General features: G+C 37.0%; 1 non-coding gene across 1 annotated transcript; it reads left to right on the top strand.

Moving 5' to 3' along the window:
- Positions 1 to 4,738: 4,738 nt before the first annotated feature.
- LOC141645632 (small nucleolar RNA R71) lies at positions 4,739 to 4,845 on the top strand. The gene has a single exon (XR_012545110.1). It is a non-coding gene; the product is annotated as a small nucleolar RNA R71 (small nucleolar RNA).
- Positions 4,846 to 10,032: the final 5,187 nt, after the last annotated feature.

The raw sequence follows: 10,032 nt of genomic DNA, 5'->3' as shown, positions 1-10,032 counted from the left end.
AGAGGGACTATGTCTTGATTGGATCTCGACACGTACTCAGAAAGTTTTGTAATGCAAATGTATACATTACAAAGGAAAACGAGTATGTAGTAAGGTTGAGTAAGGTACAAGAAGTTGATAAAACCTACTAACCAAAGCCTTCTCAAAGGCTAAACATGATGAGTCATGTCATTTCAATTGAATTGAAATGAACAACTACATGCAAGATCAAATTAGATTATAGAACATGAAATAGTAATCAGGCATTGACTATTGATATGTGATAATCGCATTTGTCGTTCGAGTTTTACTTTAAAACTCTTTTATTATACTTTGTTACATCCAAACGGGTTGTAGAGACAATTGAACCCCATTAAAGTGAACACGGATTAGCATTGTATTCGCCCATAGTCACTTGTATGAGGTGACGTCTCGAAGTGACTAGAGTGTGATGCGATTGATGGCAAGTTCAAGTGCCATAGAGTCATGTGAGATGACTAGTCGATCACATAGGCAGACTGTTAGGAACACTTTGTCGGGTAGTGACCGCTTATAGAGTTCTGGCAAATTTATAAAGCCTGGTCGTGGCGAGAGCTACTATAGTATTCTAATGAGTCGATTCTTTGACTAAAGACTGTTCACCTAAGATGGCACGATTTGATTAACTTTGATTTGTGTTACTACGACCTTCGTAAATGGGGTCAAATGGGCATATTTTGGGTTATGATGGCTGTGGCTAGTCGAAGGGAATAAGTGCGATAGGAATTGTCCACCCCTTGTCGGGGTTATAACAATATCTCGGGGCCACTCGAGGAGTAATGAACTGGAAATGCGTGGCCACGCTCGGAAGGTATCCATGGTGGATAAATTCCGGTCAATCGATTATTCTCGGATCGAGGAAACCACTCTCGATATGATCACTTGCAAGTACGACCCGAAAGACACCTTGCATTGAGTGGGAGATAGTAATAGGACAAGATAATTAGTGACGCACACTTGTCGAGGACAAGTGGGAGATTGTTGGGAAATGTGTCCTCAACAATAGTGCGATCACATGATTTAAATATCATTATTAAATCTCATGCCAAGAATACGGAAGGGATGATACATTACATATATAGTCAACTGGTCCACACATATCGGTAATGATTGGTTGACTAGAGTTTGACATTACCGTCGTGCGACGGTGGTGATCAATTGATCCCTTGAGGTCACACCTAAAGGACGATTCCCTTAATTGAAAAGGTTAATTAGTTGTATACCGATACAGATTAATTAATTCCTTAAAATTGAACAATTCGATTTGTGGGAGAGAGGATATTGATATCTTATTGTAATGGGATTAAATAAGATTATTTTAGTAATAAAATGCTTTGTTGCTAAAATTATCTATTGTTTGAGAAACAATAAAGATAAGAATGAATGGTTAATTATAATTACAAGAAGTTGTGAATTATAACTATATGACCCATTTTATTTATGTGATCAAGTATCACTAGTAAATTTGTTGTATGTAATTTAATTAATTCATGAAATGATATTTATGTGATAAATATGCATTAAAATTAATTGATAACATGTAGCATACTACATGTGACATATTGTGTGACAAATGACAAATTGACAAAATAAAATGGTAGTCCATTTTAAGTATATGGACCGAAAATGGAGGGTGTGTTAGTGGGTTTTGGTTGTTTTATTTTATTTGATAAAATAAACATAATGATGCCTACCTACAACTAGTCTTACACATCTTACACACCTACTATTTTTTAGAAGAGTAAAAGAAAAAGAAATGATGCCAATTTAGGCTCTTCCAACCGTGACACTCCCTCTTATTTGAGTAGTGTTGGTTCTTTTTTTTTACACTACCATTCAATTAACATGCAAAAATGTTCATGAATATTCTCTCTTCTCTCTCCTTAATCTTCATCAAAAAGATGAGTATTTGATTCAAATTGTTCATATGAATTACTAAGATTACTAGAAGTAGTATGTGAGTATTAGTAATAGATTTTAAGGTAAACTACATTACAAACATCTAGTACATGTTTATTTGTGGGTTTAAGGGATTATCTTGGGTGCAACTAATTGGAGGGCTTCTAATTTGAAGTCAAGAATGTTCATCCATTAATGGAAAGCTCAAGAACTAACAAGAAGGAGATCTTGTTAGTGCCCAATATGACCGAAATTATTATGGTGAGAAAATGATTTCTTCTCTTACCTTTTTAGTTTGCATGCATAAGATCCATCTTTAATTTTATGACAAATTAATTTTATGACATATATGAGTATGTTTATGTATAAAGATCTACATTTCCTTCATATTTTGCATATCCCTTGTCATTTTTCCATTCTTCTTCATATCTCGTGTTCTTCATTGTGGGGGCACTACTAAGGCATGGATAGCCTAGGCAATTGCCATCCCCACACTAAGCTAAAGCACTACACATTAATTGAAATTAATAGTCCCTCCCTCACATCTCTCAAACATGATAATTATCTTGATCAAAGTATAAAAATCCAAAAATGACAAAAAATGCAAAATAAGAATTGAAATGCAAGTTAGGGAGTTAGAAATATTTACAAATGGTGGTTTAGGGAGGACTCCACCAAACTCTCATTCTTGATGAGATGTCAAGGGGGCATGTTCAAGGTGTTGTTGATGTTGCTCAACACCTTGAAAAAGTAATCAAGCGCTTGTTCATTATCATGATAGAGGTCTTCAATAGACCTTGGCCCTTGTTGTCGGTCTTGATCGATGACATTACCAATGTAGGGATTAAAAATCCCTTCAAATTCGTCGTCCCAAAGACCACAAACTTCATTAAGTTGATCATTGAAAATCTCTTTATTTGATGGAGACAACTTTCCCATTTCCTTTTCTTGGCCAATGAGGCCATCCTCTTCTTCTTTGCTTGATTTTGATGAGCTTTGCAAGCTCTCTTTGTCACAATTCACTTGCTCTTTGAATGAAGCATCTTCAATTTTCTTCTTCCATTGGAGTTCCGACTTCTTCCTTTCATCCTTCCGACTATAATGATCGATCATAAAACACGGTTCATGTAAACGGGGAGCTCTCATAGTCTTGTCAAGATTAAAAGTTATACTCTCATCTCCCACTTCTAGAGTGAGCTCTCCATGTTTCACATCAATCACCGCACCCGCGGTGTGTAAGAAAGGTCTTCCTAGAATGATTGGAATGTTGGAATCTTCCTCCATATCAACAATGACAAAGTCCACCGGGATGAAAAACTTCTCAATTCGTACGGGGACATCTTCCCATATCCCTAATGGTGTCATCTTCGTCGATCTATCGGCCATTTGGGGTGTGATATTGGTGCATTTAAGCTCTCCCATCCCCAACCTTTTACTCACCGAGTACGGCATAACACTCACACTAGCCCCTAGATCACATAAGGCTTTGTTGATCGTGGTGTCGCCAATGGTACACGGTATTGAGAAGCTTCCCGGATCCTTTAGTTTTGGAGGTGAACTCCCTTGAAGTATTGCACTACTCACCTTAGTGAAGGCGATAGTATCAAGCTTCCGGATCGACTTCTTCTTTGTGAGGATGTCTTTCATGTATTTCGCATAGGCCGGCACGTGATTGATTAATTCCGTGAAAGGAATTGATACTTCCAAATTCTTCACAATTTCCATAAACTTTCCAAGTTGGTCATCAAATTTGGGCTTGGCTTGACGACTTGGAAAAGGAAGTCTAATCACAATGGGCTCCTTCTCCTTGACCTTGTCTTCATTTTTCTTTGAAATTTCTTCTTTTGATGATTCTCCATCTTTGGAGTTTTGCACAATTTCTTACTTATCACTAGCTTCCACTACTTCATCCTCAACTTGCTTCTTCGGTGGTTCATACCTTGTACCACTTATCAAGTGAATGGCACTAACCGTTTCATGTCTTGGGGGATTACTTTGAGGTGGTAATTGCCCCTTTTGTCTTTGTGAACTTGAAGATGCTAGTTGAGTCAATTGGGTTTCCAACATTTTGGTGTGAGCTAGAATGTTGTTGATGGTGGTTTCCTTTGCTTGACTATCTTTTTGCATTTGAGTGAAAAATTCTTGTTGATTCTTTTGCATTTGGAGGACCGCTTTTTTAACATCAAAACCTTGGTCATTTGGTTGATTGTATGGATTTTGATTTTGGTAACCTTGGTTTTGGTTGTAAAAGGGTCTTTGATTTTGGTTTCTCATGGGAGGTGGGGTATATGTTGTTTGAGGGTTTTGAACATTTTGGCTTTTGTATGAGAGATTTGGATGGAATTTGGTGTTTTCATTGTAATAGTTGGAATAAGGGGTACCACTCTTGTATGCTTGGAAAGCATTCACTTGTTCATTTGTTCCCCTACATTCACTTTGGTCATGTCCCAAAGTTCCACAATTCTCACATATCCCACTTGGGATCGATGAGGATGCCGTCATGGCATTAACATGATGCTTTGGTGATTTTGAGGCTTCTTCAAGTCTAGCCATAGCTTTTTCAAACTTCAAATTGATTGTGTCAATGTGAGCACTAAGTTGAGCACCCAATTGAGTAACGGAGTCCACTTCATGCTTTCCTGCTCTAGTAGCCTTGCGAGGTCTACTATATTGTGAGTTATGGACCGCCATTTCCTCAATCTTGTTCCATGTTTGATTGTCATGAACTTCGGTGAACATTCCATTTGATCCCATGTTGAGAATGTTCCTTGAATCTTCATATAGACCATTCCAAAATTGTTGTACCAAGAGCCACTCGCTAAGTCCATGATGAGGACATGAGCGACAAGTTCCTTTGAACCGCTCCCAAGCTTCATACAAAGATTCTTCATCCCTTTGCTTAAAACCCGTAATTTGAGCTCTTAGCATGTTAGTCTTTTCCGGTGGGTAGAATTTTTTGTAGAAAGCTAGAGCCAACTTCTTCCAAGAATCAATTCCGAGAGTGGCCTTATCAAGGCCCTTCAACCATTGTTTCGCGGTGCCAATTAGAGAAAAAGGAAATAAGACCCATCGAATTTGGTCTTGAGTTACACCGGTTTGAGAAATCGCATCACAATAGTCACAAAAGGTTTCCATATGAGAATGAGGGTCTTCACTAGGCATCCCCCCAAATTGGCTCCTTTCGACTAATTGGATAAAGGCGGATTTGGCAATAAAATTTCCGGTCAAATGTTGTGCTGTGGGAGTACCATTGGGTAGGTTCTCCTCGGTGGGTACGGAATGTGATGAAAACAGGCATTGTGGGTTGATTTTGTGTTGGGTTCTCCTCACCTTCTCTTGCAAAAGGGTTGATGAACTCAATAGTTGGTTGAATATCCACAACCTCACTAATACCTCTCAAATTCCTCCTAGCAAATCTTCTATTGTTTGTCAAAGTTCTTTCAATTTCACGATCAAAAGGTAACAAATCACCTTGTGACCTTCTAGACATACAAAATATCAAACAACTTCAAAAAAATTAGAACAAACCTTGAGGAGTTTTACCTCCCCAAGGCAAAGAAAGACACAACTAATAACAATATAAGAAAATCTAAATCAAGGTAACACCATCCCCGGCAACGGCACCATTTTGATAAGATAAGAGTTGGTCGTCACACATCCAATCAAACACAATTTATAACTTCACAAAAAACTCTACAATTAGTAAAGAGGCAAGTAAAGGTCGGATCCCAAGGGACGGGAATTGAGATGAGATTTCTATTGAAACTAGTGGTGTCTTAGGGGTGTCACAATTTGGGTTGATGTAGAAGGTCACTAACTAAATAGCAATAAAAATAAATAAGCAAGATGAATTGAAAGGGTTGTAAACAATTGATAAAAAGCACTAGGGTATCATGGGGTCATAGGGGAATCATGGGAATTGATCATACAAACATGTTCTCAAATTATAAGCAAGCAATTATTGTTGTGATGGATTGAGTTGGGTTATATCTTACAATCCTAGGAAAGTTTGGGTCCCGGAGCCGAATCGATTAGATTGTACAACACCTACAAGTCGACTTAGTCTTTCCTACTCAACAACATGCATGGTCTAATGAGACTCGAGTTGGTTTATGTCTTACAAGTCTCATTGAAAAGATAGGTGATGGGTAAAAAATGCAAGGATTCATAGGCTCACATTTCATCAAACATAACATGTGCATGAGTTGAGATCAAAACAAGCAAGCAAATAAACCATGAAAGCATATTAATTTAAGCATGAATCATTCCCCATGTTGGTTTCCCCTAATTACCCATTAACCCTAGCTAGGTCACTACTCACTCATTATCATGCTGGTCATGCTAGCAAGGTTATCAATCATACCAACAAAATGAAACATGATGAACAAATGAGAGTAATTAACAATAATTAAAAAGGGATTAAGAGAATTATACCTACTAATGATTCCAATAATAAAGCAAAGAATAAAAGAAGTACTTGATGCTTGATTGAGAGGTTGTCAATCTCCCAATAATAACCCAAATAATCTTCAATTACCCAAAATAAAGGATGAACAAAAGAGAGATTAAGGAAATAAAACTTGTATTAAAACTTGATTAATTGTTGATTACAATACTAAAGAGAGATTTGATTGATATTAACTACTCTAATAATTGATAAGAAGAACATGCTCTTCTAATTAGACTAATGGGGTATTTATAGTGGAAATTAGGTGGATGCATTAGGGTTAACTAAGGGCTAAACTAGTAATTACACTTTTTAGATTGAGCAGGGAGACGCCGGTATTTTTCGAAGGAAGGGCTTCTTTCTTTGAAGTTTGAAGAAACGGATTTGTCTTTGAATTTGGAATCCGTGCGTCTTAGGCACGGGACGGGCTGATTCAGGAGCCTCTGCCCAGGCGTCTTCAAGGGAATCCGGGCGTCTTCTGGGCTTGCTGCCCGGGCGTCTTTGAAGGAAGACGCACGGATTGTGCTGTGGAGGACGGGCGTCTTCCAGTCAATCCGCACGGGTTGCTGGACAGCTTCATTTCTTTCTTCTTTTCTTCCTTTCCTTCATAAAATCCTTGGGGATTTCCTTGGGGATGCAAGGATCCCTCCTCAACATTGCTCATCTACTATAATATGTACAAAGGCCTTCTAATCTTGTCTCTCCTTGATGATTGGTCATTGAATTCAATCAATTTAGTCTCGTTTTACCATGAAAATGCAAGATTTGCACTCCTTTCCTACCAAGGGATCAAAATCTCAAAGAATATGCAAAACAAAGAACTAAAGACAATAAATGACCCAAATATGCACTAAAAAGCATGGGAACAAGGCTAATTTGGGGGCTAAATATGCGCTAATTATGGTCACATCACACGCTCGGAAGGTATCTACGGTAGATAATTCCGGTCAGACAGTTATTCTCCAGATCGACGAAACCACTCTTGATATGATCACTTGCGAGAACGGCCGGCAAGACACCTCGCATTGAGTGGGAGATTGTAATAGGACAAGAGAATTGGTGACGCACACTTGTCTTGGACAAGTGGGAGATTGTTAGAGTATGTATCCTCGACAATAGTGCGATCACATTATTAAAACTCATAATAAGAATACATAAAGGGATGATTCATTTTTATACATCAACTGATCAACATTAATCAGTAATGATTGGCTTACTAGAGTTTGACATTACTGTCGTTTGACGGTGGTGATCAGTTGATCCCTTAAGGTCACACCTAAAGGACAATTCCATTAATAGATAAATTAATTAATTGTATAATGATACAGATTAATTAATTCCTTAAAATTGAACAATTTACATATGTAAGTGAGAATATCAATCTTATTGTAATTCGATTAAATGAGATTCGTTTTATAAACATGTTATATATTACTAAAACTTTGTTTATGAAACAATAAAATTAAGAATGAACGGTTAATTATAATTGCAATATGTTGTAGATTATATTAACATGAACCATTTTATTTACTTGTAATTGTGAATTACTGGTCAATTGTTGTATATAATTAAATTAATATATGTAATGATATTTAATTGTTAAATATGCATTAATATTATTAAACACATGTTACATGTTACACATTATACGACAAAGTGACAATTGACAAAAAAAAATAAAATGGACTCCATATTAGCTTAATGCACCGGTTTTTTTAAAGGGTTAAAAGAGTGAAATGGTTGATTGTTTTAAATTGTTTATAAACATAATCATTACCTATTCTTATAAATCTAAGACCTACATATTATGGGTAAGACAAAAAGGAATAAGGAAAAGGCCATGCATTGGCCCCTTCTCTTCACCCTACCCGGCCACCCATCAAAAATGAGCATAAGTTCTCATTTTTACTTGCTCTCAAAATTCATTCGAATATAATTCACTCCTTACACCTCTATCCTTTTCTCTCTAAAATTATGTTTTAGAAAGGAAAATAAAATTTTTCAAAATCTTATATTTAGATTGCTAAAAGTAGTAATAGATATAAAAATAAGATTAATTTTAAGGTCACTAATTATTTATCTAGTTAATATAATAATTAGTATTAAGGATTTGTCTTGGAGCAATTGAAAGGAGGATCTCACAATATTGAGACTAGGAGGATCATCCATATATTTAAGCTCCAGAACAAGTAAGCAAGGAGTTCTTACTTGTGCCCTTAAAATCCGATTTCCATATTGTAAGAAGCATTCTTCTTATCTTTATTTAATATTTTGTTATGCATGCATAAGATCATCATATATAATTAATGAGTAATTAGATATGAGTTAAAGAGTTTAATTTTGAGGGTTTATGAATCCTTTCAGAAAGAAAATAAAGAGAGAGACGCCAGGATGTCGGGTTATCATGGTATTACACAAATCAGCTAAAGGTAGGTCAGTCGATCTGATGTGAGAAGGGTAAAGGAAAGGTCCTTCCGGTCCGCTATCCGCCCTAGAATACAACTAGCTTAGCTTCCACCCTCACTAGTGTAGTCTATTGCTCATAACAGGTTTATTCATTCCAATCTTCTGATCTAGGTCTGAACTTAACCAGATTAACTAATTCAGTTGCATGCATTCAACCAAACGATTATATTTATATTGTTGATGAAACAATTCTCACATTAGACCTCCTAAACCAACTATCGCATCATCGCTAATCTACCATGACTCCCCTAATCCTAGCATTAGAGAATCAGCTACGCATAATAATTAATAAAACAATAATGAGAGATAGAGCAAGAACAAGCATAATAAAATATATAAGCAAAAGAGAGGGAAGATTAAATAGAGAGAGAGAGAGAGAGAGAGAGAGAGAGAGAGAGAGAGTAAAAGGAAGATTACATAAACGGGATCCGGAAAATAGAGGAACAAAGAACAGTATTAGGTTCGAAAAGAGGAAGCAGAAGAAGAGATAGGAGAAGAGCCCTCCCTAAACCTAATTATGTCTCTCCTATTTGTAGGAGAGATGTTTATTGGACCTAAGATATTAAAACACGAAATAAAATCTCACATCTAACAGCAAGCTACTCGATCGAGCACTTTGGAAATGCTCGATCGAACAAAACCCAGCATAAACCACTTGATCGAGTGAACAAATAACTCGATCAAGGAACTCCTAAAAAGCCCCTTCTCGATCGAACAAAGAATCTATTCGATCGAGGTCTTCTCCTCTTCAAACCACTCGAACGAGCATTAAGGGCCTTCGATCAAGGGACTCCAACTTAGCCAGCTCAGCACTTCGTTGATTTTAGCTTCCGAGACCACTTCACGCATTCCAAGGCGGCAGCGTTTTCGCTCCTAATCCACTCATCTTCTAAATGCAAGCTAAAAGGACAGTTCCAGGCTCAATTCCGCTACTTTCAGGTCCATTCCTGCAATTAAAGCAAAACAACCCAAAGTAGAATGTTCGGGGCATTTCGTAGCATAAAACTACGAGAACCGCATAGAAATACGTGCATAGGAGACTTAAAAAGACTATACAAAATGCACGTATCAAATCTCCCCAAACCGAACCTTTACTCGTCCTCGTGTAAACTAAATGCAAACTAATGGAACGGAATAGAAAACTCAGAGCTAGCTACAAATGCTCACTTAAACCAATTTAATGCAAGCAAACTAACACTTAT

The sequence above is a fragment of the Silene latifolia genome, chromosome 2 (genome assembly GCF_048544455.1).
Source record: "Silene latifolia isolate original U9 population chromosome 2, ASM4854445v1, whole genome shotgun sequence".
Lineage (NCBI taxonomy): Eukaryota > Viridiplantae > Streptophyta > Magnoliopsida > Caryophyllales > Caryophyllaceae > Silene > Silene latifolia.
Note: the sequence above shows the minus strand (reverse complement) of the source record. Positions and strands in the feature narration are given on the sequence as shown.